This window comes from Scyliorhinus canicula, chromosome 5 (assembly GCF_902713615.1).
Source record: "Scyliorhinus canicula chromosome 5, sScyCan1.1, whole genome shotgun sequence".
Classification (NCBI taxonomy): domain Eukaryota; kingdom Metazoa; phylum Chordata; class Chondrichthyes; order Carcharhiniformes; family Scyliorhinidae; genus Scyliorhinus; species Scyliorhinus canicula.
The window spans coordinates 24,353,721-24,377,747 of record NC_052150.1 but is presented as its reverse complement, the minus strand read 5'-3'; the positions used below and the strand labels follow the sequence as shown (position 1 = coordinate 24,377,747).

At 48.6% G+C, this 24,027-nt stretch overlaps 1 long non-coding RNA gene across 1 annotated transcript in view; it reads left to right on the top strand.

The window, feature by feature from the left end:
* Nucleotides 1-20,403, top strand: part of LOC119965854 — an 89,053-nt gene extending 68,650 nt beyond the window's left edge. Inside the window, exon 3 of the long non-coding RNA XR_005460619.1 lies at nucleotides 19,658-20,403. This is a non-coding gene — a long non-coding RNA (uncharacterized LOC119965854). The remainder of the gene's footprint in view (nucleotides 1-19,657) is intronic.
* The last annotated feature ends 3,624 nt before the right edge of the window (nucleotides 20,404-24,027 follow it).

Below are 24,027 nucleotides of genomic sequence, written 5' to 3'. Positions count from 1 at the left end.
CACAACTTCAATTTTAACTGCAGTTGGGGTTAATATGCAGAATGTTTTAAAAAGTTTGGGCTGAAAAATGTACCTGGAGGGGACCTTGGGCACAAAAACATTCTGGGCGGGATTCTCCCAGCCCCGCGCCGGGCCAGAGAATCCCCGCAACCGCACCACAACGCCCCAACATTGGCACGTGATTTTCTGTGGAGTGGAGAATCGGCGCCACTGGCGCCGGCGCATTTGGCACAGCGCCAGTTGCGGGCCGCTCTATGCGGCCGGGCCGCCGATTCTCCAGCCCATTTGGGCCGAGTGGCCGCTCTAAAAAGGCAGAGGCCCGTCGGCGCTGCCCACACCTGCTCGCAGTTGACGGGAACTCTGCACGCAGGGCCGGGGGCAGCCTGTGGGGGGGGAGAGGGGGGCTCCGACCTCGGGGGGTGCCTCTGTTGGGGCCTGGCCCACGATCGGGGCATACCGATTGACGGGTCAGCCTCTTTGCTCCCCGGGCCTATTTTCTTACGCGCCGGTCCTTGAACTCCTGAGCCATGTCGCGTTGGGGCTGGCACGTTGAGGAAGGCCACCGCGCATGTGCGGGTTGGCGCCGGAGCCACTGCGCATGTCCTTGTTGACGCCGGCGCCACTGCGCATGCGCGGATCACACAGTGCACAGTCCACACCGGGATGGGAGGCTGGAGCGGCGTGAACCGCTCCAGCGCCGTGCTGGCCCCCTGTAGGGGCCAAAATGGTACTCGCAGCGGCCTGTGCACACCGTCCGACGGAATAGGAGAATCCTGCCCTTAATCTCTCCTGAGGATGAAGGGAGTATTTTTATTGAGAGATTTAGGAGCACGGATAAAATTTATAGTTCATGTTATCAATGGGTGAGGAGAGGGAGGCAGCAGTAATGCTCACTTTACAATGCTTGAGTTTCAAAGGCTTGTCAATTCTGAGAGAATCAGAAGGCTTGGGGGTGGGGGTAGCTTGTCTGCTTTGGAGTTCTGAGAAAGGATCGATTAGAATGGCAGATGTAGTTAGATTTAATTTCAAAATGGTTACACAAGCTCGGGTTAATGCAACAGAAAGGAGATGGAGGCTTGACTGCAATATCTAAATCACTCTGGTGATTGTAGCATACTTTCCAAATTATAGACCTGTGCATAATTTGGAAATGGTGTTTAGAAGTGAAAGGAGCCATTCAATTTTCTAAAAGTATTCAAAATATTTACATGCTTAAAGCAGAGCTGATGATGAAGTTTCTTCATGCTCTTAGAACATATAAATATCACATTATTTAGGAATCATGGTTACACTGAAGCACAAAATATTTAAAATTAGGCCAACAATCATTATCCACAGTTACTGCTTAAACATCCATACATTTGTTCATTGCACCTCACATACATTTATACAGGTATTAGCATGCCACACAGTCCAGCTACAGTTTATAACAAACACAAATTGTGTTTGTACATTGCCTTTAAAGCAGGAAAACATCCCAAAGCACTTCATAGGAACGTTATAAAATCTAGCTCCAAACCAAAGGATAAGACTGGTGATCAAAGGTTCGATGAACAGATGGATAGGAATTACAGAGCATCCTGGAGGATGAGAGAGGTTTTGGGAAGAAATGTCAGAACCTAGGGCCTTGATTGCCTAAAACATTGGCCACTTTGCAACAATGAAAAGAGGGAATGTGCAAGTCCTGAATTGGATGAATGCAGAGTTCTCGCAACATTACAGGGAGGTTCCAGAGCTGGGGAAGTGCAAAGGCATGGAATCTAAGGTATTGGCAGTGTGGTGAACGTATTGCATTAACCATTCACCATGTATGTAACTGTATCACGCTGTTGCCCATGACGGCTCCACCTATGGACCATTGTAAGGTATTACCTGTGATGGATCATGTTGGTGCCTTTGTGCGCTCCTCCCCTGGCTCCACCCCTTGAGGGGAGGTATAAGAGCAGCAGCTCTGTAGGCGGCTCTCTCTCCAGCAGATCAGTCGCAGGCAGGCACTGTTCTAGTAGATTAAAGCCATAGTTTACTTCAACTCCTTGTTTTGCGTGAATTGATGGTCGCATCAATTTAATCAACTACAACACCACAATCGAATCGGCCCTCAAACCTGACCGACTGGAACTCGACCCACAATCCGCGGAGGCGAAAGGGATTTTTTTTGCGGTAGCTCCTATGTTTCAAATCCTACCTTGCAGCCTCCTCCTCACCTTCCATCCCCGATGATCAGAAGCTGAGCCTCCTCCACACCCGGGTGAGCCATCGAATTTCTGTACAACTCGAGGAAGCCTCCACCTATGCAGAAGCCCTCGCGATGCTGAAGCGTCAGTATATAAGGCTGGTGAACGAGGTGCATGCGCGGCATCTCCTCACTACTCACCGGCAACGCCCCGGGGAATCGCTGGAGGAGTACCTACGCGACCTCAAAGTCCTTGCGCAAAGTTGCAACTACCAGGCTGTTACGTCCTCTCAACATATGGACCTCACAGTCCGGGACACCGACGTGGCTGGAGTCAGTCAGGTCCAACTACGTGAGACAGTGCATACTCGAGAAGGGTGCCCTAGACCTGTAAGAGACGATAAAGCTAGCCTCCTCCCTAGAAGTAGCTTTCCAAAGCCTCAAAGCATTCCCGTCTGATCACGCGACCCCCTCGTGGACCCCCGACCAAAGAGTACCCCAGGCCTGTGCCGTGCGGCTGCCCACCCAACATGGGGGCTACCCTGCTATTTCTGCGGCCAGCATCAGCAGCCCAGGAAGCGCTGCCCGGCCCGGAACGCGAACTGTAGCGACTGCGGAAAAAAAGGACATTTTGCTGAGGTTTGCCTGGCCAGGTCCAAACCCTCAAAATCGCAGGCCCGACCCTCAGACTCACAGGCCCGCAGATCCCGCAGTGTAGCAGCTTGCCTACCGTCTCCGCCCCCAGACGCGTCATCGGCCTCGTGCTGTCCATGGGGGCAGCCATCTCCAAGCCCGCAAAACGTGTGCGACTCACGGGGGCCGTCATCTTGGCCATCCTCGCCCACGCGGCCCGCCACGTGCGACTCGTGGGAACCGCCATCTTGGACGCCATTTATTCATACAGACATGGTAAGACGCTGCTCGCTCCCAATCTTCCCGGTGCATCAAACCATCTCCCTAGCTTCTGGGTCGCACTCGGTGCAGATCCAGGGGTGCACTACCGCAACCCTAGCAATACAGGGCGCCGAGTAAGCCAATTTTAAGCTACATGTAGTCCCCAACCTCTGCGTTCCTCTCCTGTTGGGACTGGATTTCCAGTGTAACCTCAAGAGCCTAAATCTGAAATTCGGCAGGCCCCTACCCCCACTCACCTCATGTCGCCTTACGACACTAAAAGTCGATCCTCCCCCGCTCTTCGCAAATCTCACTGCCGACTGTAAGCCAGTCGCCACCAGAAGCAGGCGGAATAGCATACAGGACAGGACTTTTATCAGGTCCAAGGTCCAGCAACTCTTGCGGGAGGGAATCATCGGGCCAGCAATAGCCCCTGGAGAGCTCAGGTGGTGGTCGTCAGGACCGGAACGAAAGAACCGGATGGTTGTAGATTACAGCCAGACCATAAACCGGTACACGCAACTCAATGCGTACCCCCTTCCCGAGATCACAGACATGGTTAACCAGATCGCACACTACCGGGTGTTCTCAACGGTGGATCTGATGTCTGCATACCACCAGCTCCCAATCCGCCCGGAGGACCGCCACTAGACGGCCTTTGAAGCAGACAGCCACCTGTTCCACTTCCTCTGGGTCCCCTTTGGCGTCACAAACGGGATCTCGGTGTTCCAAAGAACAATTGACCGAATGGTGGACCGGAACGGGCTGCGGGCCACATTTCCGTACTTGGACAACGTCACCATCTGCGGCCATGATCAGCAGGATCACGATGCCAAACTCCAGAGATTTCGCCAAATCACCCAAACCCTTAACCTCACTTACAAGGAGAAATGCGTTTTCCGCACAACCAGACTAGCCATTCTCGGCTACGTTGTGGAAAACGCGGTTTGAGGACCCAACCCCGACCGTATGCGCCCCCTCCTGCAACTCCCCTTCCCCACTGTCCCAAGGCCCTGAAAAGGTGCCTCGGGTTCTTTTCCTATTACGCCCAGTGGGTTCCCAACTATGCGGGACTCTGCCTCCACTGGCAGGAGGTCCACTCTATTAGGTCCCTCCTTTGCACGGCCACAAACGAGACCCCTCATGACCACCTGTTTGTTTTCCCAAGGAAATCCACCTCTGGGGCCTCACTTCCGTCCTGGCTGAAGACACCGGTTCCAGTCCTACTCCGCAAACACGTCAGGAGCCATAAGTCCGACCCTCTGGTTGAGAGGGTCCAGCTCCTGCACACCAACCCCCAGTACGCATAGATAGAACACCCCGACGGCAGACAGGATATGGTTTCCCTCCGGGACCTCGCACCTACAGGTTCCACTACCACCACCATCCCAACTTACCCCGCCCAATCTACGCGGACCAGCGCCCCCACCCCTACATGGCACCCGCACCCCCTCCCGCCCCCCATTCCCCCTTCACCGACCCACAGGAACGAAGCTCATGAAGACACGCTCCCGGAGTCCGCGTATGTGCCCGCACCGGCACCTTCACTACCCATGCCTGCACGGATGAGTTCGACACCGGGGCCAGCTGTGATACCAGAGCTTCGGCGATCACAGTGCACGATCCGGGCGCCGGACAGGCTGAACGTGCGAACCCTTCACCCCCGCCGGGCTTCATTATTTTAACAGGGGGTAAATGTGGTGAATGTATTGCATTAACCATTCACCATGTATGTAACTGTATCACGCTGTTGCCCATGACGGCTCCACCTATGGACCATTGTAAGGTATTACCTGTGATGTATCATGTTGGTGCCTTTGTGAGCTCCGCCCCTGGCTCCACCCCTTGAGGGAAGGTATAAAGTGCTGTAGCCCTGTAGGCGGCTCTCAGTAGCAGAGCAGTCACAGGCAGGCACTGTTCTGGTCGATTAAAGCCACAGTTTACTTCAACACCTTGTTTCGCTTGAATTGATGGTCACATCAGGCAGATCGGGAGCCCACTGAAATCACAACTAATAAGCCTTCCCATGCTAAATTATTGTGTCTCCACGGTGACCTACTGACATTCCGGAGAAGCTTCACGTCATCGCTGGGTGATAATGTGGAGGATTTTACAGATAAACCAGGCTGAGACTTAACCTGCAGATTTTAATTTGCATTTCTTTTTTAGTGAAATTTGCAAGAACTGTTTTTTACTGAATGACTTAACTGAGAACATCGGAGGACATTTATGGAATTTGATGAATGTCAGATTCATAGTGCTACTCGACACAGTGCTACGGAAGGTGTAGGACCTCTGAATGGGGAGAGCAGTGACTCTGGCTGCTCATGGCGTGTGCTGCAAAAGCCAGAAGTTTCAGAACTGGCCAGATCATGGCACCAATCAGGCCGACTGATTGATTTGAAGCAGGATTAATGAACAAACTTTGGCCACACAGATCTATTCGATACACTCACCATACAGCTGCAAAAGGGAACCACCGCTAGTGTTATCGGACACCCAGCTTGCAGGTAAGATGATTTGGAGTAACTTCCACTGTGACTAAGTTTCTAGATCATCCAGTCCCTCCGAGGTCAATGGTCATTTGCGTTGCCCGCCAGCACGTCGCTGGGGGACCCAATGTGGGGAGTTGCCTTTGGCAGGACCGAAAGATCCCGCCAGTGGGAACGGCTGTAAAATCTTGGCCACCATGTACAGGATCCCAGTTCTATACTACACTCTTCATCAATGCGGTTCTCTTTCCTCCTCCTGGGGCTGCTACGGCTGGGCCGGGCATCAGTTCCCCAATGTCAGAAAGCAGGAAATCAGAAAGAGGGTGGGTGGGCTGGGGGGAAAAGAAGAAAGAGACCACGACCATACCACCTGCAGCTTGTACTTCATGTCAGGTAGCAGGAGTACATGGAGCTGGGAGTTGGAAAACGCCAAAGGGCAGGGATATTTTATCATCTGCGTGTTCTTGCTGGCATAAGGTTCAGTCAGCGGAGAGTAAACTTTCCCATATATAATATACATCTCCCTCACCGTTTATAGAGGTCCATAGTTTTGTGCCTTCCCGAATACTTCTTCCCAAGTCCGATCCTCTGCACAAAATAATTTGCTTCTTCCGGAGTGTTGACGAAATGCTCCCTGTCATCCTATGTGACCCAACGTCTCACTGGGGAAAACATGCCGAAACACACCTTATTCTTAAAGAGTGCAGCTTTGGCCCCATTAAACTCTGCCCGGTGCTTGGCCAGGTCGGTCCCAATGGCCTAATAGATCCGGATGGTGTGTCCTTCCCATTTACAGGAGATCACCCTTTTCGGCTCTTAACGTGGCTTGTCCAGTAAAACAATAATGGAAAACTTACTCTCCTAACCTAACAAGAGAGGATTGTCACTTTGGAGTTACAAGGAGCCGGGAAACCATTCATGGTCTTAAAGACCTACCCAATTTGCACATCATTTGACTGTTGTTTTTATTACTAATTCCAATTACATGTGGGGGCATGGTAGCACAGTTGCTTCACAGCTCCAGGGCCCGAGGTTCGATTCCTGGCTTGGGTCACTGACTGTGTGGAGTTTGCACTTTCTCCCCGTGCCTGCGTGGGTTTCCGCCAGGTGCTCCGGTTTCCTCCCACAGCCCAAAGATATGCAGGTTGGGTGGAATGGCCATGCTAAATAGCCCTTAGTGTTCAAAAAGGTTAGCTGGGGTCACTGGGTTATGGGGATAGGGTGGAGGTATGGGCTTAGGTAGGGTGCGCTTTCCAAGGGCTGGTGCAGACACGATGGGCCAAATGGCCTCCTTCTTCACTGTAAATTCTATGATTCTATCACAGAAGGCCACCTAATGCTGAGAGCCATCTCCTCCAGAGCGCTCAGGCGATTCATATCTCCCTGTCCCTTGCCAATTCTGTTTGTTTTTTCTAATAAATTTAGAGTAGCCAATTATTTTTTTTTTCCAATTAAGGGGCAATTTAGCATGGCCAATCCACCTAACTTGCACATCTTTGGGTTGTGGGGGTGAAACCGACGCAGACACGGGGAGAATGTGCAAACTCCACACAGACAGTGACCCAGAGCCAGGATCGAACCTGGGACCTCAGCCCGTAGTCCCAGTGCTAACCACTTGCGCCACCGTGCTGCCCGTCCCTTGCCAATTCTGATTTGTTGTCTTCTATTTCAATGCCACCATGTCCTGTAAGAGCAATGGCAGAATGTCAGTGTTCTAACCCCCATGAGGATCAAGGGGAAACTCTCCGTGGAACCCGTGGAGAACGAGCTTCCCAGGTCAGGGCGGAGGCCACCCAGCTGGAACTTGTTAAAGAGTACACATAAAAGCCAGTCCAGGCAGGGCCTATGGTGGTTAGTTCTCCCAACAAGGACTGGATTAAGAAAGAGTTACTGCCTTGAGCAGAATATTGTACATAGTTCAATAAATCTTTTGTTCCACTATCGCTGGCTTCCTCAAGTTACTGAAGTCAGTAAATATGTGTCGCACTGTCTTTGGAGGCTGTGTCGACCACAGCTGATTAGGCTGGGGTTTGTCAAGGTCATAGGAGTGGATTATGAGGATGGCATCATTGAAATGTGTGAAATGAAAAATGAAATGTAAATCGCTTATTGTCACGAGTAGGCTTCAATGAAGTTACTGTGAAAAGCCCCTAGTCGCCACATTCCGGCACCTGTCCGGGGAGGCTGGTACGGGAATCGAACCGTGCTGCTGGCCTGCTTGGTCTGCTTTAAAAGCCAGCGATTTAGCCTTGTGAGCTAAACCAGCCTCTTCAGTGTGAGGGTGAGGTGGAACGTCTAGATTTCAGCCATGAGTCCTAACTGCTGGGTGCTCCTGATGGGTGAGTGAGGGGAGTGTAGGATATGAGATGGCGTGAAGGTGTATTCCCTGACCTTGGCAACACGCGTGAGAACATTAAATGTCGTGGGCATTGCTGTCAGGTTCTCAGGGCCTGACCTTTTGACTTTGACCTCGCAGGCTAGCTGCTTCCATTCCCTTTGCAAAGTGGACCCTGATACCTGCCTGAACCCCACAGAAATACAACCTTTCTGCTCCTAAACCACTTCGGCACCCAGCACTGCATTCTTGAATGTAGGAAGCCACTCTCTTCCCTGGTGCGTCAGATTTGCAGCTCCTACATGCAGCTAATGTTAGTACAGGTAGCCAACAGCTGCTCCTTTCCACCGAGTGCAGCTCCCCTTCAAGAAGGATAGACTGTCTTTAAGAGCTGTTAGCTGCTCGATCTGCTCTCAGTGCACTCAGGCAGTCAGCAGCATAGGCACTCCTGGGACCAGCACTACAATTGCGGAAATGAGGAGCTGGAGGTGGGAAGGGAAGTGACAGTTTCAGCAGGTGGTGGCACCAAGCCCCATTTTACAGGCAGTAGCCAATTAAGTGATTGCTGGCGAACCTGCCCATCATTTAAAGGCAGCAGCCTGCCTCCAAGAGCTGTCGGCTCAATCCTCAGCAGTGCCATTGGGAGTGAAGGCCACCGCCAAGATAGGATCTGGAAAATAAGAATGCAGAGATGAATATGCACCGTCACAACTTGGAAAGTGGCATGGTGTTGCCGGGGCTTATCAAACATGCCCTGGCAAGTGGGGGTGGAGTGTGGGGATGTCATTGAGGGCAGGCAGCACAGATGGCACAGGGGTGACTATTGCAGCTGAACGTCCCCTCCATGGGCATGGAGTGCCCAAAAAGGGGTTTCCCCCGACAAACCCCTGAACCCTGCAGGGAGCCCCTCAGAGTTCACTGGGTGGCCTCCACATGGGATGGAATTTCCCATTGCTGCTGGTAAAATGCCAGAGGAGGTAGGAAGAGAAGCCTTTTAATTGGTTTCTTAAATCGTGCAATAGGGCTCCAGTTTATCTGCCAACTTTCCAGCTGCTGGTCCTAATTGTTAGCTGTAGGCAGGGGGGGGGGGTCAAGGTGCAAACATGAGGGATTGACAGCAAGGGCAAAAGAGTAGCTCTCAGTAGACGCTCCCCTTTCCTGATGCCAATTCCTTCCTGGCACTGAATTCCTGACATTCGAGAGACTCCCGGGGAAGCCCGCCAGCAACTATGACAGGGTTTGCTGCTGCGACTGCTGCTGTCAACAGCTCCTCAACTGGTAGCAAGGCAGGAAGGCTGTTCACGAGTATTCCTGCTCCAGACAGGGCAGAGGCTGGTAGGTAGTGAGTCTCTTATACACCACCCTGCCACCTGAGTAAATGACCCCCCACCAAATTCACTATGGGCGAGAATATCGAATTTCACCCGGAATCTGGGATAGAAATAGAAGCAGGATAAGGCCCTTCCAGCCTGCTCTGCCATTCATTCTGATCATGGCTGAGCATCAAGTTCAATATCCTGATCCCCTTCCTTCATATCACTTGATCCCTTTAGCCCCAAGAGCTAAATCTAAATTCCTTCTTGAAATTGCACACACGTTTTGGCCTCAACAACTTTCAGTGGCAGCCAATTCCACAGATTCACCACTCTCTGGGTGAAGTAATTTCTCCTCACCTCAGTCCGATAAGGTTTACCCCTTATCTTCAAATTATGACCCTTAGTTCTGGACTTGCCACCATCGGGAACATTCTATCTGAATCTACCCTGTCTCATCCTGTTAGAATTTTGCAAGTTTGTATGAGTTCCCCTCTCACTCTTCTAAACCCCAGTGAGTGTTATCCCAACCGATTTAGTCTCTCCTCATATGACAGTGCCCCCATCCCGGGAATCAGCCTGGTAAACCTTCACTGCACTTTCTCTCCATAGCAAGAATATCCTTCCTCACACAAGGACACCAAAACTGCACTCAATACTCCAGGTGTGGTCTCACCAATGCTCTAAACAATTGCAGTAATTGCAGATCATCAAGTCACAGCTTGACCAGAGTTAATAGCGGTGATATGTTCCCTCACTGAAGTGCACATGTTAATCATATTTCAATATATTCACCCCAGAGGTAAATCCTGTTTTTACGAAATGGATTACGGCCAAGTTCATTCCATTAAAAAGGCTTTCCCTTAATGGCGGTACTGTGTAGTTCACTGGCTCACTAATACACTCATTTAAATGCAGCTCGATATCTCGGCTGCTGGTCCTTGGGAGTCTATTCTTTTTGAATTACGGTGCAAATTCCACAGTGCTGCCGGCGACAAACAATACACCTGCTCCAAAACAAATAGTAAACAGTGCTGCTCGTGCTTGCTATCAGAGGGTTCAGGTTTTGAGTCAAATGACTGGAGTTTACCTCCACTGTGTATGTTTAGTGCGGCATAGCAATCCAAAGTAATGGACATTTGTCAACCCGAAAACACTGCAGGACTTTCAATAGCTTTTGAATGATTTAATTAGGAGGGGAGCAAAAGGAGAAGACAAGAAACAGAGAGAGGGAAAGTTGACTCGCATTACTTCTGTGCACCTTGTAGCAGCCGGTTGTCCAACAATACCAAAGTAACACTCACCCCAAACAGGCAAGCCTGTCCGTAAAACCTGCATTTTGGGTGAATTGGTGCTACGTAAATTTGGGATTGACCTGCAGTTGAAGCACCATGGTAATATACAGCGGAACAACAAAACCCTTGATCATCTCATCCAATTGATCACCAAATGCAGTTCCATGCAATGCAGTGGACTCACTAACCAGTCAGGCAGAGCAGATTTGACCAGTTGTTTTATTAAGAAAGAGCTGCACATTGTTACAAGCTCCAGATGTGGCACAAACATAATAGACATGAGCTAAAAGCTTTAATCTAAAGCTTCTCTAGATACACCCTGTGATCCAGCATAAATCGTGTTCTTAACATCAACATCATTGTTATTACCGATATGTTAGGGCTCTGATCAGTCAACTTGTGTCATTATCCTTGTTATTTACTAGGCTGGATCACCTGGATTGTGGAATTTCAAAGGGTTTCACCTGAGGACAGCTTCTTGCAGTGTTACAACCCCAATCCACAGTGCAGGTGGAGGCCATTCGGCCCATCAGGTCTGCACTGACCCTTCGAAAGACCACCCTACATAGGCCAAATCCCCTGACCTATTCCAGGGGCCCCATCAAAAGTGGCAATTTAGCATGGCCCAGCCACCTAACCTGCACATTTTTGGACTGTGGGATTGAACTGGAGAACTCAGAGGAAACCTACGCAAAGGGAAAATGTGCAAACTCCAAACGGACTGTCACACGAGGTTGAAATAGCACCCGGGTCTCTGGCGATGTGAGGCAGCGGAGCTAACCACTGTGCCACCTTACCGCCCCTTATGTGATCTCCAACTGATGCCCAGTGGGTGCACCGAGCAAGTTCTGCTAGGCACTTGAATTTGACAAGGAATACAGAGTGAAGCTTTCTGCTCCAGGGAAGGGGACTAAAGACTCTCCATACAAACAGCCCTGAAGGAGCTCGATCCAGTTCTAACTGGCTGTTCCTGAGATTCCCAGAGTTGTTAATTCAGCACGTCAGGCAGCATCCATGGATAGAAAAACGGAGTAAATATTTCAAGTCAATGACCTTTCATCAAAATGGACACAGATGCTGCCAGACCTGCTGAGCATTTCCAACATTTTCCTTTGTTTTCAGATCTCCAGCATCCATAGTATTCTGCGTTTTAAACAGACTAATACCATAAATAGTTGAGAGCAAACACACCAGTTTTCAAAGAAAATGAGTTTGGAAAATAAAATTTGACTGGTACAACTAACAAAAATCACTGCCAACAGTGACCATTATGATCTAATTTACAGGTATAATAATTCTTTTCACTTTGAACACTATCATTGCAATAATTGCAAGCTCGATTTACAACAGAAAGAAGTGCCATGGGGTTACGGTACTAATGTCAGGCCTCTGAAGTTTTCCATTGTTGTTAGCAGCTTGAGCAGGGATTCACTTCCTGCCACATTCACCAGGGAAATTTGATTCATAGTTCAGTGGCCGAAGGGTCGGTAAGATACCCAAGGTTGCAATTTTTAGGGATTATTTCCAACACTGAACACTGCACTGTATTTGCTCCATCTTCATGTTGAATAAATTCAATTTAACCAATATTTGCTGATTGCCAAGTCCAACGAAAGTCCATCTGCCTCTTGAAAAATCAGGTGATGAGCAGGTTAAATTGCTTGCGGGACTTCCCCACAGTTTCCCTGCACTGTTGTTGTAGTCCAGAATGTTAACCTCTTCAGAGCAGTCAATAAAGATACTGGCCGGAAATTGATAATCCTTTTTTAAATATGCATATAGGTGTCAGGAAACACACTGTATTAACTAATCTATATTTGTATTTGTGAGTATTAGAAATAAGGTATGGTTTGAGGTAGGTTTATTAGTTTTTTTGTTTCTGCGTAAGAATGGGTTGAAACTTCAGTTAGCTTCATGTCAAACAAAGGTGTCTGGATGTCTGTGGGATTTGGTCACTTTAAACTGTACCCACTGTCATGTGAGAGTACCTTTAAGAAATGGGTGTTTAAGAAATGTACCTTTAAGAAATGGGCATTTATCAGTGATGTCAGAGTGTGGGTGGAGCTGGGCTGTCTGTCAGCTTTTTACTTTCCCTTTAGGCTGTTTGCTACAGGGTGTGTTTTGGTTTCGTTTTCAGTGTTGGAGCTGAAGCCAGACAAAGCAGTTGTACCGTTGATCTCTCTGCCATGAAAAGACTATCTATTGATCATTTGGTGAATTCAGAATTATAAATGTTCTCCGTAGTGAATGTAAACCTAATGTGCTTCTGTTAAAAGGTGTTTCTTTTGCTTCTGGATGTTTTTTGGGAAGTTATTAAGGATTACTTAGTGTTATATTCTTTGGGGGTTGTATTTGAATTGTTGGTTGCTAAGCTTTTCACTGTATGTTTTAAAAAGGTTAACTTGAGTTCATAGAATAAACATTGTTTTGCTTTACAAAATATTTTTTGATTTCTACTGTACCACACCTGTAGAGTGGGCCGTGTGCTCCCCAAACCACAGTCTATTAAAAGTTGTGGGTCAGGTGAACTCCATGATACACTCTGGGGTTCTCTAAATCCTGGCCATAACACTACATTGTAATTAAAAGGTTTATGATGTGACAACAAACGGTTTAAATAAAGACTAGATTGTTGCTTAGCAACCAGGTGGACCCTAGGTTAGAAAGCGATTTTGTGTTTAGTCCTAAGCTGGACCCAGGCGGAGCTGGACAGGACACGTGATCTGCCAAGAGCAGACTTCCCAAAAGGCAAAAGAAAATTCAGAAACTAGGGAGCTGGGTAAAGTAAGTGACAGGAAGATAAAGGAATTAAGAAGAATGTGAACAAGGTCCTGCTTGGTGACATTAAGGTAAAGCAGAGAAAGTGCTCTGAGTTAAGGAGGTAACTGCAAGAACTATGCTTAAACTGAGAAGCCAGACAACTGAGGCAAATTAAAAGTTTGGTGACATCCTAATACAGCCTATGAAGCATTAGTGGTCTGTTGGCATGGTTGGGTACTTGAGAGACAGTGTGGTAGCTGGAATCCACGTGGTAATCCAAGTCAGATGAATACTGAAAGGAGAAATTGAGATCTTGGAAGTGGATCCTTGGTGAAGGCATGGAAGAGAAAGTGTTGGTTTGGAGAAGATTCCGAGGAATGTGTTTCTGAGGGTAGAGTTCAGAAATATTTAGTTGGAAATCTGGGCCGGGATTCTCCCCTACCCCGCGGGGCGGGGGGTCCCGGCATGTTGGAGTGGCGTGAACCACTCCGGCGTCGGGCCGCCCCAAAGGTGCGGACGTCTCCGCACCTTTAGTGGCCAAGCCCTCACATTGAGGGGCTAGGCCCACGTCGGAGTGGTTCCCACTCCGCTGGCTGGCATGAACGGCCTTTGGCGCCACGCCAGCCGGGGCCGAAAGGACTTCGCCGGTCAGCGTAAGTCTGCGCATGCGCCGGAGCATCAGCGGCTGCTGACGTCATACCGACACATGCTCAGGGGAGGGGGTCTCTTCCGCCTCCGCCATTGTGAAGACCATGGTGAAGGCGGAAGAAAAAGAGTGCCCCCAAGGCACAGGCCCGCCCGCAGATCGGTGGGCCCCGATCGCGGGCCAGGCCACCGTGGGGCCACCCCCGGGGTCAGATCGCCCCACGCCCCCCCCCCCCAGGACCCCGCAGCCAGCCCACGCCGCCAATCCCGTCGGTCGGGTTGGTGGTTTAATCCACGCCGGCGGGAGAGGCCTGTCAGCGGCGGGACTTTGGTCCATCGCGGGCCGGAGAATCGCCGCGGTGTGCCCGCCGACCGGCGCGGCACGATTTCCGCCCCTGCCGAATCTCGGGGGGTGGAGAATTTGGGACACAGCGGGAGCGGGATTGACGCCGGCCCCGGGTGATTCTCCGACCTGGTGGGGGGTCGGAGAATCCCGCCCCAGATTCCATTGAGACCAGTTGGCTGAAAGTGTGATAAGCATGCGGGGTGATTGATGAGAAATTCACAGACGTTATATTGAGCGGCATCTGCCATTTGGCTTCAGAGTGTGATGTGTCTAACCATAATTGGCCTGTTAGGTTTACATGGACTGCGTACTCACCAAGAATATTATAGTATAAGACCTATTTTGTCATTTGTGAAATCCTTGTAAATATGTGTGTGCCTGTAAATGTGTAGTCGGAGTGAGGTAGCAGTGCATTATAGTTAATCTTTTATTGTTTAATAAATGTTTTATTCTTTTGGTTGTGCTGGGACTCTGTTCATAGCATCATAGAATTGTAGAATTCCTACGTTGCAGAAGGAGGCCATTTGGTCCGTCAAGTCTGCACCAACCCTCTGAAAGAGCACCCTACCTAGGCCCACTCCCCCGCCATAACCCCATAACGCCACCTATGCTGCACATCCTTGGACACTATGGGGAAATTGTATAATGGCCAAACCACCTAACCTATACATTTTTGGACTGTAGAAGTAAACCTGAGCACCCAGAGGAATCCCGTGCGGACTCTTGAAGAGAGTGCAAATTCCATACAGTCACCCAAGGCCAGAATTGAACCTTGGTCCCTGGTGCTGTGAGGCAGCAGTGCTAACCACTGTGCTGACCCACGTCACCTGTACAAAACAAAATGAAAGTTACGGTAATTGAGCCAGAGTTAAGTTCTAAGGCCTAACTGTCCAGTTCCGACATCAACCTAGCTCTGTTACCGTACCGAGCAACCCCATTGCACTCAGGACTGTCGCCAGCACAAATGCTCTTCGGCAGAGACATCCGGACAAACCTACCGGCAAAGCAATTCCGAGACCCCGGCAACGCACCAGTTCTCGACGACATGCGGGCACTATGCTCCAAACAAAATCTCTACTGCGATCAACTTACGATCCCACTCAAGCCACTGACAATAGGTGACACCATCAGAATCAGGGACCCAGAAGGCGGATGGTCTGAGTCAGCCACAGTGATCAGGCAGGAGGCACCGCTGTCCTACATTTGTCAAATCATCTGCGGGAGTACTTTCTCTCCGTAACCGCCAGTATTTCCAACACTGGATCTGACTGAGTCCATTTGTCCACAGGATGTTCCTCGCCACACAACATCAGATAGTACTCTTGATGACATCAAACCATCAAACCTACTACCACCGTAAGGCACCCGACTGGCTAGATTTGTAACGACACTTCAACACACGCACAAGACGAATGTGGACATTTCTCACGATGGACTCACAAAACAGTTAATTGTTTCTATATTACATTTATCATTTTCACAGTGTGCAGATTTGCATATTCTCACCACTTGTTATGTACAGTTTTCTTGAGGCCATTCTAGAAAACATGTTCAATTAAAGGGGGGTGGGGGGGAGGGAATGTAGTGATCTGTACATCTGTACATACATCTGTACATACACCAGGGACTAAAGACAGATGTAACAGCCGCAGCATCAGAGACGGGTATAAAGGGTCCAGCCCAAGGGAGGATCCGCCTCTTTCAGAAGCACAGGGCTAGTGAGCAGCAGCAGACAGAGACAGCTCAGCATAGGCAGCTTACCTTAGCTTCACTGCTCATACCTCTTGACTGTATTATATCTAGTTAAGCTCTGGAAACAGAACAAACCCATTGAATCTTTATTCAGACTTAGTGAATAACATAGATGTGTCTGGTCTTACGACTAAAAAGATGGCGGCACCCCCGCACCGATGCTCTGCCTGGTGGGGGACTAGGGGGATGGCATTGCTTCCAGCTTTACCTTCTGATAGGGATGCAGACTGTGTCGGTCCGTAGCCGTGCATGCGCACGGCGGCAGCATGTGGCGGTCGCTGCTACAACATGGCGACGGCAGCGCGCTCCCGGCCTGCCGAAAAATGCCCCCCTGCAACACCCCTCACCACCCCAAGACCACCCCCCCCAACTCATCTCCCCTGCCGACGCCATCCCTGCCAGCAGAACGTCCCGGCCCCCCGACACAGTCCGCAGCCGCCACGCGAGGTCCCCGAAAAGTGAGGTTCCCACGCTGTTGGGAAGTCGGCCATTGGTTGCGGAGCATCGAGGGAGGGCCTCAGGTTCTGAGGCCGTCTCAGTGGTGTGCAGCGTACGCGAGGAGCACACCGTTTTTGAGGGGGCAGAGCATCGGAAAAATGGCGCCGCCCTCGATTCCAGCGTAAAATGGATTCTCCGTCCGATCGCCGAACACGATTTTGGTGCAGGCGATCGAAGAATCCCACCCTATATGTTTCAGGTCAATGGCCCTTCATCAGATCAGAGCGCTGAGTGTTTCCAGCATTTTATCCTGTTTTTCCTGGTTTATTTATGATATTCCACTAATGTTGTGGCAGGCGATCCGGACAGCTATCAGAAAGATCTATTGCTCAATTCCGCAGAGTTAACGTATCGGGACCCTCAAGGTCTAGAGTGGCTGGAAGAATGAGGGGCGGGATTCTCCGGTCCCTCGGCACTGAATGGAAGATTTGGCTGAGCCCCAAATGGCCCGTGCTCGCTAGCAACGGTGGCGTGACGGACTCACAATGGAAAGTCTCGGCCCAGGGCTGCAGTGGGCCCCAAACTTCCTCCATTGCTAAACCCCTCCGTCTTCAGACCTCCTGTAAGATCCTTTTAACAACCATCACTTTGACCAAAGCTCCCAGTCACCTTTTCCAATCTCTGTTTTTTTGTGTGACGGTGTTCCCCATGCCTCTGTGAAGTGTCTTGGGAAATGTTTTCTGCCTAGAAGGTGCTTGGGGCAAAGATATCTCCCCACATTTTCCAATCTGTGCTCCCATCCTGTGAGAGTCTATTCCTTGGAAGCTTGCCCCATAGTATGGAGCTGAACATAAATAAATCTGCATACTGATAAGAAGACAAAGACCATTCATCGCAGCCTGCTAAATCATCCCTTTGATCATTAAACTGCATTTTATTTGTCTCCAGGGCTTTTTCCTCCATTGCCCGCAAGCAGTAAACTTGAAAGTAAACCAATTCCAATACAAAAGGATTTCCAAACTGGCACTGATTACAAAAGTGCTGAGGGTGGAATTTTCCGATCCTTCTCACCGGCTGGATGGTCCAATCCAGCTGAAGGTGATCCCCCCACAACGGGTTCCCTATTGGTGCGGCGGCCGAGCAACGCAAATGATTGACTTCAGCAGGACCGGTAGATCCTGTTGGCAGCCAATGGTGAGTGGATCTGGAAAATCACAGCCTGAATCACCTTCCCACAAAGTGCGTGCAGGTTATGAAGGACAAAACTTACATTTATGCAACCAGACATCCCAAAGCACTTTATTAGGTACTTTTTGAAGTTGGTCACTTTTCTAACATGGGAAGGACAACATCCCAAGTGCACACACATCAAGCACTCAGACTAAAATCTGAGAACACGCACAAACAGACTCAAAAACAGCTTCTTCCCCCGTTACCAGACTCCTAAACAACCCTCTTACGGACTGACCTCATTAAGGAAGGAATTCATAAGCTTGGGTGGAATCCAGGCAGCTGAAGGCATGGTGGTGGGGCAATGTTAATCGAGGATGTGTAAAGGGCCAAAAGGAGCACATAGATCTTGGAGAGCTGTGGGGCTGGAGGAAATTACAGAGGATGGGAGCGGCTGAGTCCGTGGGGGGATTTGAAACCCAGAGTGAGAATTTTGAGATCCGGGCATTGATAGACCGGGAGCTGATGTGGGTCAGCATCGGAATAACAACATCTAATATTAACACGGACATGGTTGAGGGTTGTGGTGACAAATGAGCTGAGATAAGATTGGGGGAGGGGTGAGGTTAAAGTCCTGAACAGCCAGGAGATGTTTCCTTTCCCCTGCTGGGTTTCCATGAAGACTGAGTTGATGATGAAATGATGGTTTCATTCCAATTCCTGTATCGTTTTAGTGCACCAGTATGAGGGAGGAGTCTGCTACTCCAGTTTGTTGGCGCGTAGCCAAAGAGAGGTAGACCAACGGGAGGTGGAGAAATGGACAACCTGAAAAGGAGCAGGATGTATTTCAGAGCAGGACTGACTTGTAACTCTGTGAAATCCTCAGTCTCTTCATTGTAAAATAAAAATACTGGAGCTTTGGGAACCATCACCCGCCCTGATGCTAAAGCGCACCGCCATTTCCCATTTGTCCACAATACAGAGAATCAACTAGAAAAATGCCCGAGAGACCTTTCATTTGGTGCCCTCCTTTATCAGGTTTCTGAGATGCCTGAGGTAAAATATGGTCTGTTACCCAACCCTGACTTTCATTGCAAGGTTGACATGCTTTGTTGACGCAGTGCATCATGGGAATGTGTGCTCTCCATGGCAACAGTAGCAGATTGCGGGCAGAGTGACTCCGATGATGCAGTGGGGCTTTCCGTGTGCGGTAGAATTGAGATCTCTTCGCTGAAATTCCCTACAGACCTTGCAAGTTTACTAGTGGAAGATTCCTGGAAAAACCATGTTCACCGTGAGATGGAGGAAAATTATATGCATGTATTTTTAAAAATAACACGGAAACAGAGGTTCCATCTTTGGGCAGCAACGTCGACGCTGTTCGATCCACAGTCTGTTTTGAGCTGGTTGATCTGAAGCAGTGCAGTCTTGGCTGTCGCCACTCTGTATCCTCTCAGCTGCTGTAAGAGCAAATGGGCTTTGGATAAAAAGGAAGAGTTTGCAGAATTGTAACAAAATGAAAATAGCAAATGTTGAGAAAGGGCTATCAGCATGTATGAAAGGAAAATGCACTGCCAGCAGAGGTGGTGGAGTCAGAGTCATTAGGAACATTTAAGCGACTCTTGGACAGGCACATGGACAGCAGTAAATTGAAGGGGTGTAGGCTAGGTTGATCTTAGATTAGGATAAATGGTCGGCACAACATCGTGGGCCGAAGGGCTTGTACTGTGCTGTACTGTTCTATGTTCTATGTTCGATCCCTGCATGCTTCACCTGATGCCGGTGGTTGAGTAGTTACATTGTGTACCTTGTGTTGCCCTATTATGTATTTTCTTTTCTTTTCATGTACTTAATGATCTGTTGAGCTGCTCGCAGAAAGAGACTTTTCACTGTACCTCGGTACACGTGACAATGAACAAAATCCAAATCCAAGCTCCTGCAGCGTAAATGTGATACAGTCCAGCTAACCTGTTTTTGTGACGTTGAATAATGGATGAACGTTGGCCCGGGCCCTGAGTAAAACTGCCTTCTCTCTTTTGAATAGTGCCATGGGATCTTTTCCTGCATCCGCCTGGAGCAAACAAGTCATGGGTTTGAAGCCTCATCTGAAAGAGAGCAGCTATCAGAGCAGAGTATTTGCTTCATCCTGCACTGGAGTAGCAGTCTGGATTTTGTGCTCAAGAGACATAGATGTGGAGGCTTGAAGCAACAACGTTCTAACTCCGAGGCAAGAGTGTGACCACGAAGACACAGCTTTTAATTGAACTGCGCCTGACATGCTTGTTACGATGTCTCGGTGCTTCCAAGTAGTTTCACTGAAAGAGGATAATTTCCAGGCAGTTTGTTGGCAGTGAGAAGTGTCAGTTCTTGTCAGTGCTGAGTGGAAATTTCTGGGCAAGGTTTTTCGCTTGGCAAATCTAGCTGAACGTTGCAAACTGCCAACGGCGCAGAGGGGAATATTTTCTTTTAAGAGCTGTTAAATTTTGCAACAAGATACTTCTGTGTCCTTAAACATCCTGCAGAAAACCAGGGATGAAGGTTCGGAGCTATTGTCATTTCTTTGTTATCTGCTGAGCAGTTGGATTTCCCCCCATTAGCTTGAGTGCTCCAACTGTGTTGGAAAATTGCAGAAATATGTTATGCTCAACAAAAACAGCACAAAATCAGAATGAAAATACAACCAAGCAATGGAAATGACTGACATATTTATATACAAGTATTTTAAATAGGCACAACTAACTCAGGACGATGTAGATATTGGGGGTAAGGAGTGCAATATGAAGCATTGGATGGGATAAATTAGTGAGAAAGGCAATATTAAGGCGGTGAACATCTTTGACATCAAAGGTGAGGATGTAATATATCCAAGACTTAAGTGAAAAAAGGGAGTAAATAATGAAGGTACGGTCTGCTATTTTCCAATCTGTTCTTGCTACTGATATGGGACCAGAGGACTGGAGGGTTATTAATGTTGAACCATAGGTTAAAATGGGGGCAAGTAATTAAATCACGTCATACAGGCCAGTCAGTCTAACCTGGTTGGTGTGCAAATTATTCAAATTCTGAGGGATAGCATTATTCATCATTTAAAAAGGGACACGTTAATCAAGAAGAATCGATTTGCTGAGGGAATGTCACATCTGATGAACAATATTAAATGTTGAGGATGTAACAAGTGGGTCGATGAGGGCTGTGCATTTGGTGTGGTCCATACAGTTTGCAGACTGTTTCAGATCACTGATCTCCTCCACTTGGCAACACAGTTTCTTAAAGTACCCCGATGGCTGTATTTTCCACAGAAATTCTATTTGTCCATGTCTCCTGCATTCATTGCTTTAGAAACGTTAATTTAAAAAAATAATAATTTACGGGATTAGGGCGTCAATGGTTCGGTCAGCATTTATTGCCCATTCCTAGTTGCCCTTCAGAAGGTGGTGGTGAGCTGCCTTCTTGAGCCTCTGCAGTCCTTGAGGTGTAGGAACACCCACTGTGCTATCAGGGAGGGTGTTCTAGGATGTTACCCCAGCGACAGTGACGGGACGGCGATATATTTCCAAGTCAGGGTGGTGTGTGACTGGGAGGGGAATCTCCAGGTGAGGGTGTGCCCAGGTATCTGCTGCTCTTGTCCTTCGAGATGGTAGTGTCATGGGATTGGAAGGTGCTGTCGAAGGAACTGTGGCGAGTTCCTGCAGTGCATCTTGTAGATGGTACACACAGCTGCCGCTGTTTGATGGTGGTGGAGGGTTTGAAACTCTGTGAAAGGGGAAGCAATCACATGGGCTGCTTTATCCTGGATGATGTTGATTTCTTGAGTGTTGTTGGAGCTGCACTCATGCAGGCAAGTGGAGAATATTCCATGACAAAACTTGTGTCTTGTAGATGGTGGACAGGCTTTGGGGGGGGTCAGGAGGTAAGTTACTCGCCATCGGATTTCTAGCATTTGATCTACTCTGGTAGCTACAATATTAATATGGCTAGTCCAGCTCAGTTACTGATCAATGGTAACTCCCAGGATGTTGACTGTGGGGGATTCAGCGATGGTGATGCCATTGAATGTCAAGGGGCGATGGTTGGATCTCTATTGTAGGAGATGGTCATTGCCTGCCACTTGTGTGGCGTGAATGTAACTTGCCACTTGTCAGCCCAAGCCTGGATACTGTCCAGGTCTTGCTGCATTTGGACATGGACTACTTCATGATCTGAGGGGTAGTGAATGGTGCTGAACATTGTGCAGTCATCTGCAAACATCCCCATTTCTGACCTTATGATGGAAGGGAGATCATTGATAAAGCAGCTTAAGTTGGTTGGGCCTTGGACACTACCCGAGGAACTCTTGCAGTGATGTCCTGGGGCTGAGACAATTGACCTCCAACAACCACAGCCATCTTTCTTTGTGTCAGGTATGACTCCAACCAGTGAAGCGATTTCCCCCTGATTCCCATTGACTCCAGTTTAGCTAGGGCTACTTGATGCCATGCTCGGTCAAATGCTGCCTTGATGTCAAGGGCAGTCACTCTTACCTCTCCTCTGGCATCCAGCTCTTTTGTCCATGAGGTCAGCAGCTGAGTGACCCTGGCGGAACCCAAACTGAGCATCAGTGAGCAGGCTATTGCTGAGTAAGTGCCACTAAAATGCACTGTTGATGACTCCTTCCATCACTTCATTGATAATGGAGAGTAGACTAATAGGGCAGTAATTGGCTGGGTTGCATTTTTCCTGTTTCTTGTGAACAGGACACACCTGGGCAGTTTTCCACATTGCGGGTAGTTTCCAGCATTGTAGTTACACTGGAACAGCTAGGGGTACGACAAGTTCTGGAGCACACGTCTTCAGTACTATTGCCAGAATATTATCAGGATTCATATCCTTTGCAGTATCGAGTGCCTTTAACCATTTTTTGATATCACGTGGAGTGAATTGTATTGGCTTAAGACTGACATCTGTGATGCTGGGGACCTCTGGAGGAGACTAAGATGGATCATTGGAGCATCCACTCGACACTTCCGGCTGGAGATTGTTGCAAATGCCTCAGCCTTGTCTTTTGCACATATGTACTGGGCTCCTCCATCATTGGGGATTGGCATATTTGTGGAGACTCCTCCTCCAGTGAGTTGTTTAATTGTCTACCACCATTCACTGCTGGATGTGGCAGGACTGCAGAGCTTAGATCTGATCCGTTGTTTGTGGAATCGCTTAGCTCTGTCGATTATTTGCTTTATGCTGTTTGGCGCACAAGTAATCCTGCATTGTAGCTTCACCAGGTTGACACCTCATTTTTCGATATGCCTGGTGTTGCTCCTAACATGCTTTCCTGCACTCTTCATTGAACCAGGGTTGATCCTTTGGCTTGGTGTAATGGTAGAGTGAGGCATATGCTGAGCCATGAGGTTACAGATTGTGGTTGAATACAATTCAGCTTCTGCCGATGGTCCACAGTGCCTCATGGATGCCCAGGCGTGAGTTGCTAGATCTGTTTGCAATCTAGGTACATTTTGCCAATCAGAAAAAGGCCCGTTTATCCCGACTCTCTGCCTTCTGTCAGTTATCCAGTCCTCTAGCCAAGATAATAAATTACCCACAACTCCATGTGATCTTACCTTGGGTATTAACCTTTTGTGTGGGACCTGAACAAATACCTCCTGGAAGTCCAGATATACTACATTTACAGGATCACCATTATCTATTTGGCTTGTTACATCTTCGAGGAACTCTAGCAAATTAGTCAAACACAATTTACCCTTCATAAAATCATGCTGACTCTGTTGGATTGCGTTTTGACTTTCCAAATGACTTGTTGCTACTTCCTTAATAATGGGTTCTAACAATTTCCCAATGAGATGTTAAACTAACTGGTCTACAGTTTGTTACTTTATCCCTCCCTCCCTTTTTAAATAAGCACATTACGTCAACACTTTTCCATTCCACTTGAACCTTTCCTACATCCAGGGATTGTTGGAATATTAAGACCATAAGATGATAAAACATCGGAGCAGAATTAGGCCACTTGGCCCATCGCGTCTGCTTCACCATTCAATCATGGCTGATATTTTTCTCCCCATTCTCCTTCCTTGTCCCCATAACCCCTGATCCCTTTATAACCAATGAATACACTATTTCCGCTGCCATTTCTTTTACGATTCGAGGATGTAGGCCATCAGGCCCTGGGGACTTGTCTGTCTTCAATCCTAATAGATTTTTCATACTGTTCCTCGCTGGATGATGATTGTTCTAAGTTCCTCCCTTTCTATGACCTCTGCATTACCTGTTACTATTGGGATGGTATTAGTGCCCTGCACCGTGAAAAATGAGGTAAAATATTAATTTAGCATTACGCCATTTCTGTGTTCTGCACTATTAACTCTCCTGTCCCATCCTCCAGGAGACCAACATTCACTGCAACTAGTCACTTCCATT